Source organism: Rhinolophus sinicus, chromosome X, assembly GCF_036562045.2.
Source record: "Rhinolophus sinicus isolate RSC01 chromosome X, ASM3656204v1, whole genome shotgun sequence".
Classification (NCBI taxonomy): Eukaryota; Metazoa; Chordata; class Mammalia; order Chiroptera; family Rhinolophidae; genus Rhinolophus; species Rhinolophus sinicus.
Window position 1 is genome coordinate 12,769,705 of NC_133768.1, and position 27,374 is coordinate 12,797,078.

The 27,374-nt window shown below is 40.2% G+C and overlaps 1 long non-coding RNA gene across 1 annotated transcript in view; it reads left to right on the forward strand.

Annotated features, from left to right (window-relative positions):
* LOC141569644 (uncharacterized) overlaps positions 1 to 27,114 on the forward strand; it is a 42,164-nt gene extending 15,050 nt beyond the window's left edge. The window contains exons 3-5 of the long non-coding RNA XR_012493359.1: positions 21,388 to 21,428; positions 22,161 to 22,348; positions 26,539 to 27,114. This is a non-coding gene — a long non-coding RNA (uncharacterized LOC141569644). The remainder of the gene's footprint in view (positions 1 to 21,387; positions 21,429 to 22,160; positions 22,349 to 26,538) is intronic.
* Positions 27,115 to 27,374: the final 260 nt, after the last annotated feature.

Sequence of the window (27,374 nt, forward strand, 5' to 3'; positions counted from 1 at the left end):
TTTGTATAATATGTTGATTTTGTAGCTGACAACTTTCCTGTATTCGTTTATTGTTTCTAATAGCTTTGTGGTGGAGTCTTTAGGGTTTTCTATATATAGTATCATGTCATCTGCAAAAAGTGACAATTTAACTTCTTCATTCCCAATTTGGATGCCTTTTATTTCTTTCTCTTGCCTGATTGCTCTGGCTAGGACTTCCAATACTATGTTGAAAAGCAGAGGTGATAGGGGACAACTCTGTCATGTTCCTGAACATAGAGCAAAGGGCTTCAGTTTTTCACCATTAATTATGATATTAGCTGAGGGTTTGTCATATATGGCCTTTATTATGTTAAGGTATTTTCCTTCTATACCCATTTTATTAAGTGTTTTAATCATAAATGGATGTTGTATCTTGTCAAACGCTTTTTCTGCATCTATTGATACAATCATATGATTTTTGTCCTTTATTTTGTTTATGTGGTGTATCACATTGATCGATTTGCATATGTTGAACCATCCTTGTGCCCCTGGGATGAACCCTACTTGGTCATGATGTATAATCTTTTTAATGCATTGTTGCATTCAATTTGCTAGAATTTTGTTTAGGATTTTTGCATCTGTATTCATCAGAGATATTGATCTGTAATTTTCTTTTTTGTGTTATCCTTACCAGGTTTTGGTATCAGGGTAATGTTGGCCTCATAAAATGAGTTAGGGAGTATTGTCTCTTCTTCAATGTTTTGGAAGAATTTGAGTAGGACAAATATTAGATCCTCTTTGAAGGTTTGGTAGAATTCAGTAGTGAAACCATCTGGTCCCGGACTTTTGCTTTTGGTAAGGTTTCCGATGACTGATTCAATTTCCTTACTGTTGATCGGTCTATTTAGATTTTCCAGTTCGTGATTCTGCCTAGGAAGGTTATATGTTTCTAAGAACTTGTCCATTTCTTCTAGGTTATTGAATTTGGTGGCATATAGTCCTTCATAGTATTCTTGGATGATCCTTTGTATTTCTGTGGCATCCATGATAACTTCCCCTCTTTCATTTCTGATTTTGTTTATTTGTGTCTTTTCTCTTTTTATCTTAGTGAGTCTAGCCAAGGGTTTGTCAATTTTATTAATCTTTTCAAAGAACCAGCTCTTTGTTGCATTAATTTTTTCTATTGTCTTTTTGTTCTCTATTTCATTTAGTTCTGCTCTGATTTTTATTATTTCCTTCCTTCTGCTGACTTTGGGTTTCATTTGTTCTTTTTCTAGTTCTTTAAGGTGTAACATGAGGTTATTTATCTGTGATTTTTCTTCTTTCTTGATATAGGCCTGTAATGATATAAATTTCCCTCTTAAAACTGCTTTTGCTGCATCCCAAAATGTTTGATAAGATGTATTTTCATTCTCATTTGTTTCTATGTATCTTTTGATCTCTCCTCTTATTTCTTCTTTGACCCAGTCATTCTTTAAAAGTATGTTGTTTAATCTCCACATATTTGTGGTTTTTCCTGTTTTCTTTTTGCAGTTGATAATCCAATTTGAAAGCCTTGTGATCAGAGAATATGCTTGGTATGATTTCAGTCTTCTTAAATTTGCTGAGGCTGATATTATGTCCCAATATATGGTCTATCCTTGAGAATGTTCCATGTACACTAGAAAAGAATGTATAGTCTGATGTTCTAGCATGAAGTACTCTCTAAATGTCAGTTATTTCCATTTTATTTAATGTGTCATTTAGGGTTGCTATTTCTTTATTTTCTGTTTGGATGATCTATCCATAGCTGTCAATGATGTATTTAGGTCCCCTGCTATAATTGTGTTTTGGTCAATTTCTCCCTTTAGTTCTGTTAGTAGTTGCTGGGTATATTTTGGTGCTCCCTGATTGGGGGCATAAATATGGATGACTGTTATGTCTTCCTGTTGTATAGTCCCCTTTACCATTATGAAATGTCCATCTTTGTCTCTTGTTACCTTTTTTATCCTGAAGTCTGTTTCATCGGATAACAGAATAAAGCTGGTTATACCAGCTTTTCTCTGAATACCATTTGCTTGGAATGTCAATTTCCACCCTTTCACTTTGAGTTTATAGTTGTCCTTGTAGTTGAGATACATCTCTTGAAGGCAGCATATGGTTGGGTTTAGTTTCTTTTTTTTTTTTAAAGATTTTTTTTTTTATTGGGGAAGAGGAACAGGACTTTACTGGGGAACAGTGTGTATCTCTAGGACTTTTCCAAGTCAAGTTGTTGTCCTTTCAATCCCAGTTGTGGAGGGCGCAGCCCAGCCCCAGGTCCAGCCACTGTTGTTAGTTGCAGGGGGCACAGCCCACCACCCCCTGCAGGAGAAGATGCGCTCCAAGCCATCCGGGAGACCAGCGGCAGCTCAGCTCAAGGTGTCGTGTTCAATCTTAGTTGTAGGGGACACAGCTCACCATCCCCTGCGGGAGTCGAGGAATCGAACTGGCAACCTTGTGGTTGAGAGCCCACTGTCCCATGTGGGAATCGAACCGGCAGCCTTTGGAGTTAGGAGCACAGAGCTCCAACCACCAGGCCGGCAGGTTTAGTTTTTTGATCTAATCTGCTACTCTGTGCCTTTTTATTGGTGAGTTCAGTCCATTTACATTTAGGGTGATTATTGATATATGATGATTTACTATCATTCTATCTTTGGTTTTCTGGTAGGACTGTATCTCCATTGTTTCTTTGCCTTTTTGTTGCTGTCTATTATTTCAGTGTGGTGGTATTCTATGATTTTTTTTTCCCTCTGTTTCTACTTTTTTAATGTTATGTATTTTAGTTCTGGATTTTTCTTAAGTTTTTTAAGTTTATTTTTTTAAGTTTTTTTAAGTTTACTATTAAGTTTGTGTAAAAGAAACTTTCGTATTTAGAATATTCCATTTTCTTCAGCATGCTTCCTTTCTCCATTCCCTTGTGCCGATTCAGACTCTTACTCTCTCCCCTTTTATGTTTTTGTTGTCGCAAATTATCCCTATTTATGCTGTGAGTTGATTTCTGTGCTGTAGTAGTAAGTTGTCTTTTCCCTATCTTAAGTGTTTTTTTTTCTTCTTTACCCTGTATGTTATGTTTAAGTTTATAGTGTCTTATTTGGTGGAGGGGTTGTCATTTCCTGCTCTGTCTGTCAGTTAGTAATACTACTCATGGTTTTGTATTCTTTTGCTTTTTTGTTTCAGGTCGAATAGCCTCTTTCCGTATTTCTTGTAGGGCAGGTTGTGTGTTAGAAAATTCCCTCAGCTTCCGTATGTCTGGAAAGGTCTTTATTTCTCCTTCACATCTGAAGGATATCTTTGCTGGATATATTATTCTTGGCTCATAATTTCTTTCTTTCAATAGTTTGAATATTTGAGTCCACTCCCTCCTGGCTTATGGAGTTTCTGCTGAAAAATCTGATGATAATCTAATGGGCTTTCCTTTGTAGGTTACCGTCTTCTTTTCCCTGGCTGCCTTGAGGATTCTTTCTTTATCGTTAAATTTTGCCAGCTTCAATACAATGTGCCTTGGAGAAGGCCTGTTGGGATTGAGGTAACTAGGTGTTCTATTTGCTTCTTGGATTCGAGGGTCCAGTTCTTTCCACAAGTTTGGGAAGTTTTTGTCGACTATTTGTTTGAATATACTCTCTGTTCCCTTCTCTCTTTCTTCTCCTTCTGGTATGCCCATTATTCATATATTGCTCTTTCTGATGGAATCAGAATGTTTTTGTAGAATTCTTTCATTTCTCTTAACATTCAAGTCTCTCTCCTCTTCCATCTGTGTCATTTCCAGATTTTTATCTTCGATGTCACTGATTCTTTCCTCCATCTGGTCAGCTCTGTTACCTAAGCTGGTTATTTCGTTCTTCATTTCTTTTATTGCGTTCTTAATCTCCAGAAATTCTATCTTTTTTTTAAAAATTTCAATCTCTTTTGTGAAATGTTCATTTTGTTCTTTGATTGTGTTTCTGAGTTCATTAAACTGCCTGTCTGTTTTCTTGCATTTCATTGAATTTTTTAAGAACTGCAATCTTGAATTCTCTGTCATTTAAATCACATGTTTATTTCCATGTCTTTAAGTTCATTTCCTGGAGACTTTTCATTTTCTTTCTGAGCTGCCTTGTTACCTTGGTTACTCATGGAAATTAATGAATTATTATTTCTCTTCCTAGGCATCTACAGGAGTGGGTTCTACAACAAGTTAGTAGGAAGATGTCTGTCTTTTGCTTTCCAGTAGGTGTTGGTAGAATGTTTTATTTTCTCTCTGACTGCAGCCTTTTATTCTCTCTCATGCTGTAGTGTTATATTTTTCTCTGCACTGTTCTGGCTTCTCACACAATGGGGGATTCCCTGGAAGGTGGGCTTCTCCTCTGTGAGCAGGTCACCTGGGTCTCAGGGCACCACCTCCATGAGGGGATGTGGAGAGCTTCTGAAGTTCCAAAGCTCTTCCTGCACCAGATTCATGGCCTGTGTGTTTCAGCGGTTCTGTTTACCCCTGCAGGGAGCCGTCCAGATAGGCAGGAGCACGGCAGGGTTGGGTTGGGTTGTGAGAGGTGGCTCTGAGCAATGGCGGCAACCACCAGCACAGCCAGTCCTGAACCCAAGTCTCTCTCCCCTTTGCCTGGAACTAGTTGAGGTACGAGTCCATGGCTGTGGACCACAGGTCTCAGCACAGCAAATATTCTGTTCTTTTGATCTGACACTGCTACTGTTCTGCTTCTAGCACCAGGCAGGTGGGGGTGGGGTGAGCTCTGGGAGGGCAGGGAGGGGGCGGCTAGTCTCAATGCCTAAGGCTTCCATTCTCTGCACCAGTGAGGGCTTAAACGACCGTTTTCACCCTTCTTCCCTCAATCTTTGCTCCAAGGTCTCTGCTGTGAGCGTAGGGTTCAGCCATGTTATATGCGGCCCCCTCAGGCGGGACTGTGGGCCATAAGTGGAGCCCTAGCAGTCCGAGTTCTTCCTTCTCCCGCAGCTGTGGTAGCTCCGGAATACAGGGAGCTCTGAGCTCTGAGCTCCGGTCTGCATCCTGTGCCCGCGTGGCCCCGTCTCCCCAGTTCCTGCTTCCCTTCTCCCCAGCTCACCCAATTTGCCCACCTTTAGATGATTTTAGTTGCACGTCTCTTAGTCTTGCCTGTCTGCTGCGCAGGGAGTCCTTTGTGGAGTTATAGTTGTTCAGTTTGTTGTAAATTCCAGGGGAGATTTCAAGAGGCTGACATCACACCATCATTTCTATGACATCATGAATTAGAGAGCTTTGATGCTTTTGTGTAATTTGGAACTGTTTGTTGAGGATAGGAATAATCTGTTATAGATTACTTTTTTATTATGAAGGGATAAAACTCAGGAACAGCCAGATGGAAGAGAAGCATAGGGCAAGGTGTGGGGAAAGGGCAGGGAGCTGCCATTCCTTCTCCCAATGGTAAACCCTCCCAGCAGCTCCACGTGTTCACCAACCCAGACCACCCTCTGACTTTTTTTGGTGGGGGATGGTGGTGGTGGAAATACTATATTAGCGTTGTCTTCAGGAAAAATAAACCTTTACAAAGTTTAGCTTTTTTCCCTCTCACACACCAGGAGTGTCACTGGCGAGGGTGGAACCCTGGGCAGAAGAGTCATAGGCTGCCCAAGCCCCTGATACTGTGTGCATCCAGTGGAGACGGTGCTTGGGTGGATCTGCTGAACTCTGGTGCCCACTGCTCCAGTGGAGGCCCCACCTCACCACCACTGTTCTCTGTTTTTGTCTCGCAAGCGTAAGAACTGCCTAGTGGCGAGTGGGTCGATGGTGAGTAAACTTTTGGGATCAAACACCAAACAGGGTGAGCTTGGGTGCCAGCTGTGTAAGGGGATACCAGCTCTGTAGGGGAGTGCCAGGAAGGGCCAGTTCCTGGCACCCAGATACAGGTGCCCCTTTCATCCAGTGGGGACTCCAGTCTCAGTTTAGTGCATTCTCTCTCTCTCTCTCTCTCTCTCTCTCTCTCTCTCTCTCTCTCTCTCTCTCTCTCCACACACAGAGACATACACACACAGACACACAGACACACACACACACACAGACACACACACACACACACACACACACCCCTGCACATACACCACACTGGGGCAGCCACAGGTTCCAGCTTGTTTGTTGCCAGCTGCCACTGAGAGAGCTCCTGGAATCATTCATTGAATAATCCTGATAGTCTCTCCTCCCTTTTAAACAGTTATATAGTATTGTCCTTTATTTAAACGGGGAGTGTCTCTCTCACAAGTGTAGGTAGTTAAAAAAAATACTGAGATTTAGGAATAATGTGATTATGTGATCAGACCTTCTCAAACAGATATCCCTTAGTAGTATCTAGAAAATTTAAAATGCATATACGTACTCTTTTATGTGACTTTTTCTAGCAGATTACTAACGATTTCTAAACTAGCCCTTTTATAAATGTTCCGCTTCACCTCAAATACAAATTTCCATCTCTAGCCACAGGAGGGCGCACAAATACATTGATCAAGTGAAGTTTGGTATAAAATGGAACCATCCTTACTTGGGTTTGAGAAGAAAAACCATGAGCAGTATTGTATTCTTGTTAGAGTTGTGCAGCACTGTCTGATAGAACTTTGTGCGATGGTGGCAATGGTCTGTGTCTGTGCTGTCCAGTATATCAGCCACTAGCCACATGTGGATATTGAGTCTTTGAAGTGAGACTAATATGACTGAGGAAATCAATTTTAAATTTTAGTTTAATTATAGATTTAAATAGCCACATGTGGCTAGTGGCTGCCATATTGGACTGCACAAGTCTAAAGCACTAGACTATAGGAATATTGGTTTTTCTGAATGGCTTTATGATGTTGCCATTTAAACAACTGAATCTATCAACAATAACTTATGAGGTAAAGGAAACTGACATTGATGTGCCCACCATTGGCCAGCTACTGTGCCAGGCATATTTATGTACCCATCTTACTTGACCCTCACTACCCACCTGAGAGATGGATATTAGTATGCCCATTTTATGAATGAAGAAGCAGACTCCAGAGAGATGAAGTAATTGGCCCAAAGTCCTCAAGATAGTCATTGAGCCAGATATACCCATCTAATATTGTTTGAGAACCTACAATATGGCAATAAATATATCAGCTAGGCACTATTATAGACATTGGAAATTAAAAGGAACCAATGCTTGATATGGGTGCCTTTTTAGTAAATGCTATCATTCTGTTCCATATAGAAAGCATTTTTTGATTTATCTGAGGATGATTGGTATATTTGTGCTCCTCATGTTCTCAGAGTTGGAAGGAACCTCCAAACCAACCCTGATATCAGCGCTATCTCTGATATATGAAATTCTCTATTATCGTGAGCTCTGATCTAGGCAGGGGGATAACTGGGTTCCATGTCCAATTCTGTTCCTAACTTGACCTATGACCTTAAGTAGATGGTTTGCCCTTTCAGAGCTAGAATGTCCTCATTTCTCAAACAATGCTCTTAGTCTACGAGATATCCAAGGACTATTTCATATTTCCCTGATGCTGAGACTCACAGTTTCACATTTTAACATCAGTTTTCTTCTGATGGTCAATGACACTTCACAGTATCTAGCTGGCAGCATATTTCTTAGTTATATATCTATATCTATATATGTATCTTATAATCATGAAACCTTAAATTAGATGAAATATGGTCTATGTAATTTTAGAATATCAGTGAAAATATTTTTCTTTATATTTAATATACATTTTGAAATCTACCCAGAGGCAAAGACAATGACCTTATATTGTGATTCTAAATCCAGTTTAGAATATTAAATTGCATATGTCATAATCAGTGCTTCCTTAAGTGACCAAGTCATGACAGTTAATACGCAAACTCAGAAATCTCTGCTACAGTGACCGCCCTCCCACCCCCATCAAACTGAAGATAAGCAGGGTTAATCTACACTTGATTTTAGCCAAAAGGTGAGAAGCAATTAGGATTAATTTTAGGCAAAGTAGGGGGCTGGGTACAGTTTTGCCTTGGGAGTTCCCCATCCTTTCTATTTCCTTTCTTCAGGTACTCAAAGCTCTTAAACGCCATCTCCGCTGTGATGCCCTCTAGCCTTTCTCCCTTCCGTAGCCCCCATCTCTATCAGCTACACTGGAGAGTAAACTAATTATGGGCATATTTCCTCATGAAGATTTATGACCAAGGAAATCACTTGGTGCTAGTAATGTGTTGGTATATGCTTAACAACCGACTCTCTGGGAGTGGGGGTGGAAGAAGGCCTGATTTGTAGCAGTTGCCAATTTCTGTGGTATAAATACTCCCACAGTGGCTGATTTTAAGCTACCGATACGATGTCAACCACTCTGTAAAATTTCTGAAAATGTAATAGCTCTCATGAGCCAATGTGACCCTGCTCCAGCATACCCTCTCTTCATGCAAGTCTGATTATTCCATTCTGCCACAATCCTGTGATGGTTCCTGATTCCTTCTAGGATAAAAGCCAACTTCTGCAGCTTGGTATTTAAGAGCAGGGGATGATCCAGGTCTTATGGATCCCGACGCTCATGCAGTTTGGGGGCTCTCTCTAAGAACAGTAAAACCAACTCAATAATCCAATATTAGGTACAAAAGTGGTTAATTATTTGGAATGAGAAAAGAAATCATAACAAATTGCAAGTGTTAAAAAGGTGGCAAATACCAGAAAGGTCACAAAATCTAAAACAAAATTACATAATGTGATTGAAAGAACTTCCAATAGACTTGCTTCTGGTTCTGTACATAAACCTTGTTTCCTGTCCACTACCTACACAATTCTGGTGCCAGGTGTCCTAAGACATGATAATATTGCCATATGCCCATTGGCAGTGGATCATAGGAGCATTCCTGGGAGGCATTCCTACTTGGGATGGCTGTCAGTGACCTAACCATTCATGGAAGCGATTGTAAACTATGTTAACTATATCTCTCTGAATCCTAGTGAAATGCATCTCCAACTCAACTTCCCCTTAGCTGGGCCTCCAAAATGCCCGTGGCCACCCAGTGCCACTGATCAGTCAGGGTTCATCATAGAAGCAGAACTGCCATGAGTGATATAAGGGACTCATTATAGGGTTTGATCTTTGGGAGCTATGGGAACTGGTGGATGAGTCTGTGAGCTGCTGCTTCTGTCTGTTGTTGAGTGGAAGTTGCTATAGGTCATATGGACCCGCAGTTGGAAAGGAGAGCTCAATGTGGGAGGAGGAATCTGGTCTCAGCTGAAGGAGCTGAGGGCCTAAGTGCTGCCTAGTGCCATCTAAGTAGGGGATCAGATCAGTGACCCTGCATGCGAGCTGCTGCAGTGCCTGGCACCCTGATTAACTTTCAGAGCTTCAAAAATATGGCTGCTGGTTCGCCTGTGCCTCCCATCAAGTGTCTCTGGTGGCCAGCGCCAACCTGCAACCATACAAGGAAGAGAACAGAGTTCCAGTTTAGCTAAGTTGATACAGGGCAAAGCCACTACAGGAAGTGTGAGTGAGGGGTCACTGGAATGGAAAATGATGGTGGTTTTCACTGATTTCAGCTTAAGCATTTTACTTTTGCAAAAAAATTTAAACATATGGCCACGTAAACACATTGCGAGGACCTTTCCTTAAGCTTTGTTAGCTTCATGAGAAATCCATTCTGTTAGAGAGGCAATAGCATTGAGTTCCAACCTACTTCTCAACCACCTTATCTGATTCTCTCTCTCTCTCTCTCTCTCTCTCTCTCTCTCTCTCTCTCTCTCTCTCTAACACACACACACACACACACACACACACAGACACACACACACGCACGCACTTAATGAGTTCTTATGTACCAGGCATGTTCTAGCCACTGTGGATCCAGAAGTGAGCAAAACTGACAGAATTCCTATATTGGAGGAGACTATTCTAGTGGGGATGGACTAGAAACAACAAAGACACACGTTTGTACATCAGGTGGTAGTAAGTGCTCTAGAGAAAAGTAAAGCAGAGAAGGGAGCTAGGGAGTGCATAGGGAAGAATTTTTGGGGTGGTCAGAGAAGGCCTCACTGAGGACGCTGAGCAGATATCTGAAGGAGGGTGGGAGGGAGCCACATGGCTGTCCAGTACACGATGTCCCTGGCCAAGGACCTAGCACAAAGAGGTCAGGAGAGCTTGCTTTGTTCTAGCAGAACAGCTCTGGGAGCTCTGGCAATGGTGGGAGAAGTCAGAAAGGTGGGTGGGTGGGCTCATGCCTGGTGAGCACAAGAGGAGCGACATGGGGGTGGCTCCCTCAGGCTCCTGTGCTGAGAGGGACTGAAGGGGGACAGAGATGGACTTAGGGGGCCCATTGAGGAGGCCTGCACAGTAATCCTGACCCGTACCTTCTACTCTAAACATCAGTGACATTTTGCCCAACACACCCTTTCCCACTTGCTGTGCCTTTGTTTTTATCCCTGGCCATCTGGATTGTGCTTCCTGCTTTGTCTTCTCATTTAGATTACCTTTGATGCCAAAATTAGATTTTTGAAATTTGATAACATAATTTTAAGTTTGCAAGAGTGTGTCCTGAACCTGACAAGAGATAGCAGATGAATTGCTCATGTGACAAGGTAGGGAGAATAGTATCACCTTATCAGGGGCTGGACTAGCACTTGTCTGCCCCCGAGAGTGAGTGTCTCCTTACATTTTGTCCCCAAGCACCTCACATTTTAGTCCTGACCCTGCAAGCCCCCCCCACCCCCAAATGATATTACAAAGGGAAAATTAGTAACTTGACAGTGGAAAAAGCTGGCAGACACCAGATCCCTGCCTCACCAAATGATCAAAGTTAACCTCACCGGGAACGGGACAAGCTGACTTTATGATCCTTGTAATACAGTACCCTGAGAAGGACACAAACTCTCTTATGGGCTATCCCCATCCAAACATGAGTAACTCAATCTCATCATGAGAAAACATCAGATAAACCCAGACTGAGGGACCTTCCATAACATAACTGGCCTGCACTCTTCACAAATGTCAATGTCAAGAACGGCAAGGAAGGCCGAGGAACTGTTTCAGAAGAAAGAAGACTAGAGAGACATGGCTACTAAATGCCATGCATAGTACTCTTGGATTTGGCCCTGGACTGAAAAAAGTGCTAGCAAGGACATTATTGGGAGAGTGCGAAAAATTTCTATATGAACTGTAGATTGGATAAAAGTATTATATCAACATTAAATTTCCTGATTCTTGAGATTGAACTGTGGTTATTATGTAAGAGAGTGTTTTTATTCTTGGGAAATACACTCTAAAGTATTTTGGGGTAAAGAGGTATAAACTTACTCTCATAAGGATTAAAATTATCTATATAGGATCACAATTATCTATATCAACATCTGTGTATCTATGTATATATCTAATCGAGAGAATGATAAAGCAAATGTGGTAAAATGTTAACAATTGATGATTTGGGTAAAGGGGATATGTGGGATTTCTTTGTACTATTTTTGCAACTTTTCTGTAAATTTGAAATTATTTCACAATAAAGATTTTTTTTTTTAAAAAAGGCAGCTACAACTTTAGACTTCTAGATGAGAGGAGTGGAGATTGGAATGGTTCTTTATGGCAGGCATCTCCTTTGCTTTCAAAATAAACACAAGTATTATCAGGTAGTCGTCTTTCTGCAACAACGTGGGGGAGAGTAAATCATTAACTTTTGGATAGCTTTGAACTTGTAGTTCCCATTTGCATGTTAAGTCCACTAGTTCTGTTAGAGTGGGCAATTAATAAGGTACAAATAGTTATAAGTTCAAATGACTAACCTGTTTCTCTTTAATTGCTTGAACAGACAGACATGTACAAGGAAAATTACTTTGTGTTAAAATAGCGTGTTATTAAAAAGCGCAGTGCCTCCACGTACAGCACTGCAGAGAATTTAGCACAGGGCTTTGGATACAATAATAGTCTGTCATTTTTCAACCTTCATTGCACATTGGAATAAAAATTCTGGGGAACTAAAAAAACACTGATCTCGAAGCAGGGCCCAGTTGGGACCCCAGTAGTAGAGGCCTCGCCGTATCCTCAGCCTCACCTTTCTTTGCCCTAAAGCTTAGTAGTAGATCATCCCCCTGAGGCTTGAGCTGGAAATGTCCCCTGTCCCAGTTCCCTGTTTTAGAAAATTACCCTGAAACTTATAATTAATACCCCCATGCTTACTGATCACAATCTTTATGGCCTAGCATTCTTTCCAGGTTACTGTCATCACTGCTCCTGGGTTGATGAGCACGTTGGAGAGCCACGTCGCCAGAGGGAAGGTTCCATGTAGACCCCTGGAACCATCACGTGGCCTCTGGAGGAATGCCCAGATTTTCCCTTAAATGCCCCAGGCTGGTCTGAGAATGTTATGGCAGTTTTTAGAGGTATAAATCGGCTACCTTCTCAGACCACTGATGCTCTGATAATAAACGCTTATCCTATAGCCCAACTCCTGTGTTGATCTATTGGCTGAAGTGGCACAGGCAGCACGAGCCCCGGACTCGTTTGGCCTCCGGTTTCAATCTCTCCCCCCAAATTTTGGTATAATTGGTCTGCAGTGCAGTCTGAGATCTTTAAAAGCATCCCGGATGATTTTAACATGTGACCAAGGGAAGAAGTGATCTAGAGTCCTTTTTTTCTTTTTTGGGTTAATTATAGTAGCATCTCAAGAGATGCTCCAGAGCAAAGGTGAGTCAGCTGGGGAAGGCAATGTCCTGGGAAGGCGACATGATTAGAAATCACCTCTCCTTCCTCTCAACTCCCATAGCATTTTCCTTTCCGGCCACTTCATATTTTTTACCTTGAATTATAATTATTTATATTTACATTTTCTTCCCTGCTAGACTGCAGCCTCCTGGAGCACAGAATTCATGGGAAAATGACTGTGTACTCTTATCAAGTTGATATAACGGAACCACTGTGCTGAGCTCTCGGAAGGCCAGAGACTGGCCTTTTGCCCTTTCCCTACTGCTTTCTAGCAGACCGCAGTGTTCAAATTTGTGTTGAAGAAATGCTAAAATATTTGGAATCTAGTACACTCTCACCCAATAAAACTATATGTGTAGAAAAAAGACTGGAAGGAAACAAACCAAAATGTGAACAATGCTTGCCTCTGATGCATATGATTATGGATGACTTTTTTCTTTTTTCTTCTTCAGTATTTTACATGCATATGTATCAATTTGAAAGCTATTAAGAATAGAAACTGGGCCAGCCCAGTGGCTCAGGTGGTTGGAGCTCCGTGCTCCTAACACCGAAGGCTGCCGGTTCAATTCCCACATGCGCCAGTGGGCTCTCAACCAAAAATGGGCTCTCGACTCCCGCAAGGGATGGTGGGCTGCGCCCCCTGCAACTAACAACAGCAACTGGACCTGGAGCTGAGCTGCACCCTCAACAACTAAGACTGAAAGGACAACAACTTGACTTGGAAAAAGTCCTGGAAGTACACACTGTTCCCCAATAAAGTCCTGTTCCCCTTCACCAATAAAATCTTTTTTAAAAAAATTACCACTGCCTTCAACAACTAGAAAACACATTCTTTTCTTTTTCAATTAAAGTTTATTGGGGTGACAATCGTTAGTAAAGTTACATAGATTTCAGGTGTACACTTCTGTATTACATGTGTGTCTATAAATCACATTGTGTGTTCACCACCCAGAGTCAGTTCTCCTTCCATCACCATATATTTGATCCCCTTTACCCTCATCTACCACCCCCCTGCCCCCTTACCCTCTGGTAACCACTAAACTATTGTCTGTCTATGAGTTTTTGTTTCTCATTTGTTTGTTTTGTTCTTTTGTTGTTTTTGGTTTATATACCACATATCAGTGAAATCATATGCTTCTCTGCTTTTTCTGTATTCATAAATGACATTGGCTGGTAATTTTCATCTTTCAGGCCTGTATCAATCAGGGTCAGTTAGGAGACAGAAACCCAATTAGTTATTTAGACAAAAGACAAATACTGCATGATCTCACTTACATGTGGTATCTAGAAGAGTCAAACACGTAGAAGCAGAGAGTAGAATGGTGGTTGCCTGAGGCTGGGGGGACGGGGACATGGGAGGTGTTGGTCAAAGGGAACAAAATTTCAGTTTTGCAAAATAAGTACTGGAGGAAAATAAAGGTCACCTGGAAGAGGGCTCTCTTTATGTATGGAATCCAAATTGAGTCGTATTATATCAATTGGGAAAAAGAAAGCTTTTATGCAATACATTTTCTTGAAAAATTGCAATTATCCCTTTAGCTTTAAGATAACCTGGGAAAAATCACCGTTATAGGGGCATCCTATAACTCTGTATTCAGTTTTAAAATAAATAATACGTTATAATATAAAAAAAATTTAACATAAAGAATCATTAACTATGAACGGATAAAAAGATAACTCAAACGTCTCATGGCTGAGTGAACAAAAGGAAGAGGTTGGAATGATTAAAACTTAGAAACTTAGATGAGGGGACTGGGACCCAGACCTCAGGGGAAGGGTGCTGCCAACTGGGGCTGCTGTCTCTGGGGTTGAGGTGCAGTGACAATGAAGCTGGCTCTGCAAATGTTGGAAAAGCTAGCAGCTGGATTCAGATGCTGCTGTGGGAAGGAGCTGCTGCTGCCAAGGTGTGGGGAGCAGACAGAGAGGAGCAAGGCTATTCTTCCTTTTCCAAACTTACAATCACTTACTCTAGCTCCCCCTACTGGCAAAGATATGGTTTGCAGAGTTCCAAGCCCTGACATCATCAGCTAGAATATGACTGATTTAGAGCTGGGGACAAATACTGTCTGACACAAGGTGATAGAAAAATAAAGTAATCTTATCCTACATTTACCATATATTATTACAATTTATGTAATCCTAACTCATTCCCTTATTAGCTGTGCAGTTTGCATGTGTTTTTTAAAGTTTCCATTTTCGTTTACTCATCTATAAGCGAGCAGTAATCTTGTACCTGCTTCATAGTGTTATTATTTGCAAGTTTCAGATAACTTCTCTAAGAAACACAACAGTTCTGGGTGCTTTTATTTTTGGAAAGTCGTATACAGATTTCTCTCTTTTTTTCTGTCTCTCTGTTACTAGTTCTCAATTTGTTGTTGCATCAATTTAGGTCACATTTATTTTCCTCAAGAACCATCTTGTGTTTGTCCAGAGTCAAAAAGACTAAGCTCATATGTCAAACTTAACGTGTCCAGAACTGAACTTCTAATCCCTGTGTACAACCTTTACCTCATGCCCTGCTCAGTTGTCCTTATCTCATTAAAAGTCAATACCAACCAACTGATTGCTCAACCAGAAACCTTGGAGCCATTCTTGATTCTACCTTCTACATCTAATCCAACCTGCAATTTCTTTTAAAACTATTTTTAAATGAGTAAACATTTTGTGAGTTGTCAGTCATCCAGTTATAAGTGCCTGGATATAACGTGTGTTTTTTTCTCATTTCAGGTAAATTAGAATGATACATTTTTCCAAATCTGATGGCACTTATGCAACAGTTCATACAGATTTTTTAATACCATATTTCGTCTAAGTCCTTTAGAATAATTTCTTTATACCTAAACCACAAATGGCAATATAGCTTATCTTTTTTTTTCTAGGATACTCTTTATATATATAGCCATTTTGCCATTTTGGTTTAGGGATTTCATGTTTTTTATTACTAACGAAACAATTGAGTCTATTACTATTTGATGAAAGTGGATTTTTGAAAGCAGTTTCCTTTGAGTCTACCTCCAAAATATGTCTTTTGATCTCCCCAGTTCTTTCCATCTTTATGGCTACCAGCCCAGTTCCAACCTCCATTATCTCTAACCTGACCAGAGCCAGTCTCCTATATGGTCTTCCCACTGTCACCCTTCACCATTCCATTCCATTTCCCACAAACTATCAAGAGATATTGGATTATTTCTCTTTCCTAATTAACTGCAATACCATCCTGTTCTACCTTGAATAAAATCCAATCTCCTTACTGCAGTCTCTAGGGCCTTACCTAATTGGACTCCCGACCACCTCTCAGGCAAATTTTATGCTCGCTGTGCACCAAGCACATTCTGGTCTTTCAGTTGATTGAACTTGCCAATGTTCGTTCCACCTCAGGGCCTTGGAACTTATTGTTCTCTTTCTGTGTCTCCACACCCCAACCCCACTCCTCCTCCTCCTTCTTTGAGTCTCAGCTTGAATGTCATTTTCCCAGGGAGACTTTTGCCAACCACCCAATCTCAAATCAGCTCCCTTTCTAATGTTTTCTAATCTAACATAACACTCTGCTTTCTTCCCGGTACTTATTTTACTGTGTGAACTTTCTCTTTATTTTGTTTATTTACTTGGTTTTTTAGTGTCCCTTGCTAGAATGTACGGTCCAAAATACTAGGACCATTTGTGTCTTGTTCACCATCCTGTCCCTAGTAAATAGCACAGCACCTGTCCCATAGCAGATACTTAAGATTTATGGAAAAAAAACCCCAAAATGGAGGTATTTCCCTCCATCTGGTAGGTTGGGAATTGAGCAAGGAGAGTGAGGAGAGTGTTTAAGGCAGCTGAGACAATGGTCAGGCTGCCTTTCTCATCTGGGCATGGGCGAGGCCCAAGTCCTACAGTCGGCAAATGGGTCAGCTTGGGCTCACACACTTTTAGTTCTGTTTTCTCTTGAAGGGAGAGATGAAAGAGTTGTGAGAAGAGGCTGGCCAGAATTATCTATGCAAGGTTCCTTGTCTACCACATGAATAAAAGGAACATGAAGATTGCTAAAATATTTAGGAGACACGTGGAAGAAGACTGTAGAAGGGCATAGGTGGGATCAGGGGAACTAGTTAGCAGACTACACGTACTGGGGTAGTTTCGGTGAAATGACTGTGGTTTGGACTGGGGTGGCAGCAGGAGAGATGTGAGAAGTGGTTGTATTTGAGATATATGAGAAAGATCTTGTAATGACGTATTACCCTTCTTGCTACTTCGTTTTATTTTTGTTCTGTGAACCAAGAAACCCATCTACCCTGCCCTGATATTCTATGTACACACTTTGATGTTTCTATATCCGGACTCTTGAGCAGGTTTCTTAAAATCCCCAAGGCTGAGGGTACTCATCTGTAAATTGGAAGAATATTGGGGTGTGAATTCCCTGGTGATGCTGACAGATTCTTTGCTTGACCAAACTTTAGTTAGGCTCTTGAACATTTTACTAGGACCATCTGTGCACTTCCCTTTGTAAAATCCAGTTTTAGCAAGAACCCTGCTAAGACAGGTTAACCAGAAGCCCCACCCCCTATACTGGATCCCCCTCTATATCTAATCAGGTTCCACAGCCTTCACCATCCCCTAGGTGATGTTCGATTACCCTGGGCTGTCTTCAGCAAGGAATTCCATTAGGTCAGTTTACCCAGAATCCTCCTTACCCTGATATTTCCCCTTAGTAATTTTTCATCCACTGCCCCCCCAGCCTGCTCCTTGGCTATACATTCCCACTTGCCTGTGCTGTATTCAGAACTGAGCCCCATTCTATCCTGAGATCTCCTTTCTCTATTGCAGTAGTCTTGAATAAAATCTGTTTTTACCACTTTAACTGCTGTCCAGCTCTGGTTCTTCTTTAACAATGCCACGGGGTAGGTTGGGGGATGTTTAGGCCTCTCACCAATGATCTTCATGTGGGCAGGCCCATTCTTAGATGTAGGTAACTGACATCTTCTCAGTATTTGTAAATTACTGTGCAAACACAGATTCACACAGATAGCTACTTCTAGATACTTTTCTATAGGAATTTGGAACAGTTATTGTGTGGATTATAATAAAGTTATTTTGAGAAATCGACTAGTTCAGTGCTGTGATAGGGACTGAGAAATGTGATTTTCCAACTTTTCAAATAATTAAAATGGAAACTAGAATTAATTTCTTATCCACATTAACAAAGATGGAAAGCAAAACAAAATGAACAACAACTCCATGGAGTCACTGAGGCTTTGGTGAAATGGGTGCTCAGACAATGTTGATGAGTGTGTAATTTGGTATGAGATCCTCTGTGAACGTATCAATATGTATTGGCTCTAAAATATATTCATATCCTTTGATCTAATTACTCAATGTGAATATTCTAAGGAAATAATTCTAAATTGGGGAAGAGATTTATGCTTATGCAGGTTTACTGCCACATATACCCAACAACAGTTAAGAAATTATGGTTCATTCACTGGATGGACTATGATCCTTTCATTAAAGATGGAAGTTTTGAAGAGTAAGTAATGAAAAAACCATACGTTTAAAATACAATTTGAAAAGCACAATGCCAAATTATCCATATAGAATTATTAGCACCTTATAGAAAACAAATCTGTGCAGAGAAAAAGATTGGAAATAAAGAGCCTTAAAACAGCTTATAATGGTTATATTTAGGTAGCACAACTATGGGTGACACGTTTCCTTCTTTCTATCTTTTTGGTTTTCCTTAATGAGTATGTGTTAAGAAAAACTATTGGTTTCACTGACATATCTGGAGTGGGTGCTGGTGTTGGCTGGGGTGATCAGGGTGACTGGTCATGTGTCTCCAGCAGGCTCTCCTGGACTTATTCACATGGTGATGGCTGAATGGTTCCCAGGAACAGCCTCAAAGTGCAAACACGTTTCAAGTCTCATGTTTGTTATTGTCTCATTTTCCATAGCAAGTCACCTGGCTAAGCCAGGAATCAGAGTGAAAGGGATTGCCCAATGATGGCAACCATTTTGCTAACACTCTATTACAGTAATCATTGACCTTAATAGCCACTCTAAATCAGACTGATCTAGGCTAAGAAATAAATATAAATGACTAGCCCATGGCTTACGAGTCCCTATGGGATAAAGTTCAGAGAATCCTTAGCTCTGACATATGACTACTTGCCCCAGTTATCTCACTCTACCCCTTTCCCCGTCCTCAAAACCATAGATACCGGGCAACTGAGCTTTTTATAGTTATCTGTACGCACCTTACTATTTCTCACCCTATATCATTGTTCCTGCTGCTTCAACTGGAATTTAGTCACCCACTCTGAGTCCCACACACTAATCTAACATTGATTTTTGGACATCTTTCAAGACCGAAAAAGGTGTACCTCCTTAGGGAAGCCCACCCTACCCTTGAGGTAGAATTGAACATTTCCATCTTTGGAACCTATAGAACAACATAGAGATTTCTAATGTTACACCTACATAACTTTTGTATTCATTTGTTAACATGCCTGTTTCCCTTTGTGTAGACTATAAGATCCTCAAAGGTAGGGACTATATCTTTTTTGTATTTATATCTCTAGAGTCTCTTAGCTGGCAATTTTTAGATGATGAATATTTGCATAGATTGTTTTAACGTACATTTTTAAAAAACAGATGGAAAGATGCTCAGCGTCACTAATCAGCAGGGAATGCAAATCAAAACCACAATGAGATATCACCTCACACCTGTTAGAATGGCCGTCATCCAAAAGATAAGAGATAATAAGTGTTGGCAAAGATCTGGAGAAAAGGAAACCTTTGTGCACCTTTGGTAGGAATGTAAATTAGTATAGCCACTTTGAAAAACAGTATGGAGATTCTGCAAGAAATTAAAAATAGAACTACTGTATGATCCTGCAATTCCACTCTGGGTGTTTATCCAAAGGAAATGAAATCAGGTTCTCAGAGAGATATCTGCACCCCTGTGTTCACTGCAGCATTATTCATAATAGCCAAGATATGGAAACAACCTAAGTGTCTGTCAATGAATGAATGGATAAAGATAATGTGATAACTACATACAATAGAATATTATTCAGTCATGAGAAAGAAAGAAATTCTGCCATTTGTGACAACATGAATGGATCTTGAAAGCTTTATGCTAAGTGAAATAAGCCAGACAGAGAAAGTCAAATACTACGTGGTATCACATACAAGTATGTGGAATCTGGAAAAAAAAAAAGTCAAAGTCATAGAAACAGAGTAGAAGAGTGGTTGCCAGGGGCTGGAGGGGTGGGGGAAATAGGAAGAGGTCGATAAAAAGGAACAAAAAAGAAAAAAAATGTACATTTTAAGATCACTAGTAAAATCAGGTATTTTTATATACAGAGGGTGCCAAAAAATGTATACGCATTTTGAGAAAGGAAAAAAACTGTATTAAAGTTAAGCTGATGGTAACCACTTTGAGCACCTCTTGTAATTGCAGAAGTCAAACATGGCTTGTATTCATCTTTAGTTATGGGTATGTATTGAGTATTACAATTTTAATACAGTTTTTTCCTTTCTTAAAATGTGTATACGTTTTTTGGCACCCTCTGTATATATTTACCACTTGCAAATTTTTCTCATGGGATAATTTAATAACTAGTAAAATTAAGCGTTCTTCATATACATATTTATATTTTCATTTTTCTCATGGGATAAAAGTTTACTTGTATTTAAGTGAGTTATACACAGTTGTAGGGTTGTGTATATTAAGAGACTAACTGAAATGTTTTCACATCATATGTATTTTGTTTTATTTACTTTGTACAACAACAAACTTGAAATTCTGAAAACTTCATAGCAAACTTTGTGGGAAACAAGATCTGCTATTGCTTATACTGAAAGCAGAAATATATAGCTCTATAGCCCTAAGAGAAATAAAACTCAGCTTGACATGATGTACTAAATGTAGAAATAATTACTTAGGTGGAAAAATTAAAACTTTGTCCATTTCCTTTAGAGTAGGTGGGTACCTGTTAAGAATTCTAACAATGCTTAAATTCAGAAAAACAATCATCTTAAAAAGTTTTAACAGGTTAAATATTTTTCATACTTGTGTTCCTGAAAGAAATGAAAAACCCAGGAAACGGTGATTATATTACTAGTTATAATTTCTATTTTTAATACCCTAAATTGCTCAGTTCCCATTTCTTTTTGCATTTCAGCTTGTGGTTGGCTTTGCAAGGCTAACATTTTCTTTGGTGACAGTTCTTAAAACATAAACCAGAAGAACTTGGTCAGTAACTTCCCTATTCCATAGAACATTTAAGAATTTAAAAAGTCATTTAAGTTGGACTAAGAAGGTAAGTAATGTGATATTTTGGTAGGAGGTTGTTCTTTGTTTTATTACATGGTTTCATTGTTTGTTTTTAACTTCTAGACCCACACTAATGATTTCCAGCATACTCAGAACATGTGAAGGTGGCTTTTATTTTAACCACCCTTTTTTTTTAACTTTTAATTTATTTTAAGTGTGTTTTTTCAACTCCAAGTCAAGTAGTTGTTTCAATCTAGTTGTGGAGGGCACAGCTCAAACTGGCCCATGTGGGGATCGAACTGGCAACCCTGGTGTTACAAGCATCGTGCTCTAACCAACTGAACTAACCGGCTATCCCTAGCCACCTTTCTTTTTTAACAGAGCAAGTTATCGACACATTAATTTGTATACTCTTTTATATCTTATCTGATTTTTACGCTGTGGATTCATCAGAAAGATAACTTCTAAGACAACTTTCTCCTTGCTTCTATACATTCAACCAGGCCCTGCATTCTGAGTTCCAGTCTCTAGGCCCCAAAGGGAGGTAAGGGTTCTGTGTTTCATTCATGTTCCCAAAGGGACAGGGAGTGCAGGGGAGAATTTTGATGGATTTGGCCCAACCCTTGGAGACTGGGAAGCAGGGCTGGCTTCATGGGGGAATGACCCATGTAGTTGCACAGGGTCCTATGCTTGTCTTAATGCTCTACTGTGACTCTCTTGAGATTCTTTGTAATTTTTGAACAAGGGGCCCTGTATTTTCATTTTGCACTGGGTCCCACGAATTATATAGCCAGGCCTGGGAGACCAAGGAGTAAGTGGTGGCAGTGGTGGGGACTTTTTCCTCCTCTGACAGGGAGGCCACAGGAATACTTGAGAACAGACCATGGTGTACCTTAGGAGTCACTGTGCAGATCCCCGAAGCTGAGCCTGGCGGGTAATGAATGGATCTACCAGAGAAAACCCTGCTTTCATAGGGATCTAGGAGCTTGGACAGTGACTATGGTAGACTAAGAAGTCCTTTCCCAAATGTCCTGGATGTTGTAAGCCCCAGAGTTCTTCAAGTCTGAGCTAAAGGAGGGTTCCCTCCAAAAATACACATTAGGCCTGTGTAGTGGGTTGAATGGGGTCCCCCCCCAAAGATATGTCTACCTGGAACTTCAGAATGTAACCTTATTTGGAATAAGGGCCTTAGAGAAGTAATTAAGGGAAGGATCTCAAGATGAGGTCGTCCTGGATTATGGCAGGCCCTAAATCCAATGACAGGTATCCTTATAAGAGACACAGGGAGAAGACATGCAGAGAGACAAAGAGAAGGCCATCTGACGTTGGAGGTAGAGGTTGGAGTGATGCATCTTCAAGCCAAGGAATGCAAAGGATTGCCTGCAGCCACCAGAAGCTAGGAGAGAGGAACCAACACTGATAACACGTTGATTTTGGACTTCTGGTCTCCAGATCTATGTGAGAGTAAGTGTCTGTTATTTTAAGCCACCACATTTTTGATAATTTGTTATGGCTGCCCTAGGACACGAATATAGCCTTTGTCAGCAAAGTGTTTGGCTGTTGAGGTTTAATTTGATTTACAGGGGGAAAAATGTTTCTTGCATCATAGTCTCTTTGAGCAGGGAAATAAAAGCTTTCCCAGAAGCCTCCTAAGAGATTTCTTTCCTCCCATCCCACTGGCCAGTGTTGGGTCACAAGGCCACCCTTAGATGCAAGGGGCCCTGGGAAAGTGGATATTTAGTAAAAGGAGCAGAATAGCCAAGATTGGATTGCTGCCCTGAATAAAATGAGAGTTCTATCAACAAACAGAAGATGCATGAGGGTTGGAGGACAAGAGATAGCAATTGGGTAGGCAAAGTACATTATCTGCCATAATGTGGTATTTGTATAGCTAAAAATTTGTAATGGTAAATTATATTAACGTATCACAACAGTGACAAGGCTATGATTATTCTTAGCCCCTTGCCACTAAAGTGGGATTCTTGGGTGAGCAGAAAGGGCATCCCCTGAGAGCTGGTTAGAAATGTAGAAGCTTGGGCTTCACTCCAGACCTAATGAATCAAAATCTGCATTTTAACGAGATTTTTAGGGGATTCCTATGCACAGAAAGCCTTGAGAAGCATTGCTCTGGGGGACTCAGTATAACATGACTAAACTACTCAAGATAAAACAAGTTATTATTGTGAAGCAGGAACCAATTGGCATCAGTACTCAAGAAAATACCAAGTCCAAATATAAGAATAAGTAGGCAGAAATCAGAGACGTTTGAAATGTTATAATGTGAGCATAATGCAATAGATACACAGGAAAAAAAAAGATTATTTTTTGTGTGAAGTTTAAGTGGATGAGACATACCTGATGGCCATTGTACGACACTCTACCATCGCATTTATGATTACATTCAGTAATATTAACTCCCTTACAGCACATAAAAATACCAATTAATAAGTCTTCATGAGCAAAGATGGTATAATCAAGCATTCAAACTGATTAATCCTTAAGTCTGAAGATGTATCTGGTGTCACCTTGGGATACCTAACATTCAAGTGAGATGAATTGGTGTAAACCTACCTCAGAAATACAAGCCTTGCTTTCTGTAAGAGTTTCATTCTTATTGAAACACTTTGTAGTGGATGAAAATAAAGTTTTCTTGTTCATCCTTTATGAGGCCCTACAGTTTATTTCATGCCAATTACTGTAAAGCCTTTGAAGACCCATTGATTTATATATATGTATGTATATATATAATGCTTGTTGCCTCAGCCTCTTTTTGTGGGAATAGAATTACTTATGATTTGCGATGTTGCTTTAGGCCAGAGTTCATTTAAAAGCAAATAGATTGGTTTTTTAAAACATCATTTATTTATAATAGACCATTGCCTCCAGTTGTTGTGCTTGTGCTGAAACTGTTTATTTAGAGTGCATTCATATACCCCTGAGTTGGAAATAAGATACTAGAGTCAGCATTTTTCTTTGGGGAGATCGCACCAATTTATTTGAGCAAGGGTATTTGCTTTTTAACAGTGAAACTGGACCAATATAAAAAGCAATATTGGCTAAATGTACTGCTTGAATTGATCTGTTTTATCACAGAACTCTCTCAGACAACAAACTTGGAATAACTGCTTCTTTAAGGGGGATAAAGCAGGCTGTAAAAAAGGCAGATTGAAGGCATTAAAAACAGACACGTCACAAAGAAGACATAGGAATGTCCGATAAGCATGTGAAAAGGTGCTCAACATCATTAGTTATCATGGAAGTAGAATTAAAACCCAATTGAGATATCACTACACTGAGTAAAATAAAAAAGACCGACAACACCAAATATTATCAAGGATATGGAGCAACTGGAATTTTCTTGAACTGCTGGTAGGAGTTTAAAATGGTACAACTTTGGAGAACTTTTTGTTAGTTCCTTATAAACTTAAACATACTTCTACTCTAGGACCCAAGAATTCCACTCTTAGGTATTTTCTCATGAATCATGAAAACATTTGTCCCCCATAATACTGTACAAAAATGTTTGTTGTAACTGTATTCATAAGAGTCCCAAACTAGAAAGAACTCAAAAATCTATCAGCAGGAGAATGGATTATCAAATAACAGTATATTTATACAATGGAATACTTCTGAGTAATGAAAAGGAAATAAGTAAATAGACACACAACAGCATAGGTGAATCTCAAAAACATTATGTTGAATGAAAGAAAGTCATTCTGTCAGATTCCATGTAAATAAAATTCTAGAACAAGCAAAACTAACCTGTGGTGGTAAAAATCAGAAAATGGTTGGAGGGGATTAGGGATTTGATGGGAATTGACTGGAAAGGCATAAAGGAACTTTCTGGGAAGAAGGATATATTCAATGTCTTGATTTAGGTGGTTGTTACCTGGATATATAGTTGTCAAAACCCATTGAACTGTAATACTTAACATCGATGTGTTTATTTTATGTCAATTATAATTCAATTTAAAAAATAAGAGACCCTCCCACTCGCATCCCATCCACGAAAATATCTGCCCAAATAACATACAGTGCAAAAGATCCTCTTGCAGACTAAGGCCTTCTAGGCGGTTCTTTACCATCCACACTGGAGCAACCTGGTTCCTCTCCATGGATTACCTGTCTGAACCTGATGGTCCTGCAGTGTAACTCCAATCCTACTTCAGTGTTTCAGTAAAGGCTGCCCTTCCTGCCTCAACTTTTATTTTGATTTCCTGTCTTAGCTTTTCTTTGATCCTTTTACTACAAGCACTTCTTGGTAAGGCACAATACCGGGGTGCCACGAAAACGTATACAAGTAGACACATTGGTTGACGTTGCTCAAGCAGTAGTTCCCATAATCAGAAGTGTCTGGATGCTGATGGGAACCATTTGAGCACCGCTTGTAATTGCAGAAGTCAAGTGTGACCTGTATTCATCTTTTGCTATTGGTATATATTGAGTATTACAATTTTAATAGTTTTCTCCTTTCTTAAAATGTGTATACATTTTTTTGGCACCCTATGTATACATGAAAAAAAATTGTTGTCTCTTTTGAGTCTTATTACCTCTCTAATGTTTTTTTTTTTTTTTTAAAGACAGCATAATGGCGTGTTTGGCTTTTCTAACTGCCAAATCTGATGCAATGTAATTACTTAATTAGATCAGATTACTGTTTATATTAAACTCAAATAATGATTAAATTGAAAACTTTATGGCAAGAGCTCACAGCTAAAATCAACCAGTGCTTGTCTTAACCCATCCTTTGTATATCCTGCCTCAATCACCAGGAGGTATACAAGGCTGAGCTGACAGATGAATGGCCCCTGTTAATGGAATACATCTAGGTCACACAGTTAAGCCCACATATGAAGCCAAACATAGGCAGCGGCACTTCCAAATCTTCCTTTTAGCACTGCCATGTGGCAGGAACCCAGGTGATGCCCTTGAGAGGCCCGTCCCCCACCTCTGATGTTCTGTTTCCCCAGTATACAACCTACCTCCCGCTCCAGGGTTCAGAGCCTCTTCAGATGTAAGACTTAAAAAAACTTTTTAAATTGAGGTACAACATATATTCAGTTATGGCAGCTGGTCTTCATAAATGGTCCCACTATTCATGCCCTGGTATTCCCCTTTCACATTGGTTGGTGAAAAGGCTGGTCTGGGACTTGAGTTAAACAATAGAATGTGGCAGAAGTGGCCCTGGGCCAGTTCTGGGCCTACATTCTACTTCCCTTCTCTGGGAACACTCGGTTTTGGGAGCCCTCGCAGTGTAGATCGTCCAAGAAGCAAACACCAAGACCAAATTATATATGTAAGAGACTTGGGGGAAATGCTCGTGGAGAATAAAGGGAGAGAAAGCAGGAGTAGCCTGGGAAAGCCGTCAGATTGTCTTGTAGATCTGACACTTGTGAAAGGAGAGAGGAAAGGAAGGAAGATTCAGTAAGAAACAATGCGGCTCTGAGAAATTCTCGACCAGGCTCCTGGGGAGCCCCAGAGGAAAGCTTGCCCATTAGAGAAGTCTTGTGATGGGCAGCCTAGCTCTAGTACCCCCACTGCACTCAAACACTGGCTAGGAAAGGCCCAGAGAAATCGTAGCCTCGGTGTGAAGGTTGTGATAGATCCCAAAGGCATAACCCCGGGAGGCTGTCAGCTAACTGTGCTCTTTACAGCAGGTTGTGAGGGAAGTCTGAGTGGTCCACTCCTATGGCTGTTACATGGAGCCGTCCTACTGCAGCGACCATGTGGAGAGGGCAGGTGATGAGGAGAGGTTCTGAGACTACACGGAGCAGGTGCGAAGCTGTTATCCCAGCATCCCAGGTGAGCCTCCAGATGAACCCAGCCTCAGCCACCATTGGACTGAAATGCCCAGAGGATAAACTACCCAATCAACTCACAGAACTGTGCGTGATCAGAAATAGTTGTCATTGTTTTAAGCCACTAAGTTTTTGAGTGGTTTGTTATGCAGCAATAGATAACTAAAACAATAGTAAAGTGAATAAAAATGTGCTAATCTTATGTGTAAAACTCAGTGAATTTTGACATATACAAACCCATATGTAGAGATCACTCAGATCAAGATATAGAACATTTAAAGCCATCCAGAAGGTTTCCACATGCCCCTTTCCCAGTCAATACCACTCCCCAATCCAGAGGTAACCACTTTACTGAGTTCCATCACCATCAATCAGTTTCTTGAACTTCATTTAAATGGAATTATACAGTATGTACTCTTTAGTGTCTGGCTTCTTTCACTTATCATTATGTGGAGGGTGTAGCAAGAATTTGTTCTTTTTATTTCTGTGTAGTTTTCTCTTTGTATGAATATACCATACTTTGTTTGCCCATTGTTCTGTTGATGCACGTTTGGGTTGTTTCCAGTTTTAAGCTAGTAGGAATAAAGGTGCTTTAAATATTCTTGTATAAGTCTTTTGGTAGACCTATGCACCATTTTTCTTGGCTCTGCATCTAGCAGTGGGATTGCTGGGTCATGGGATGGCATAGATTT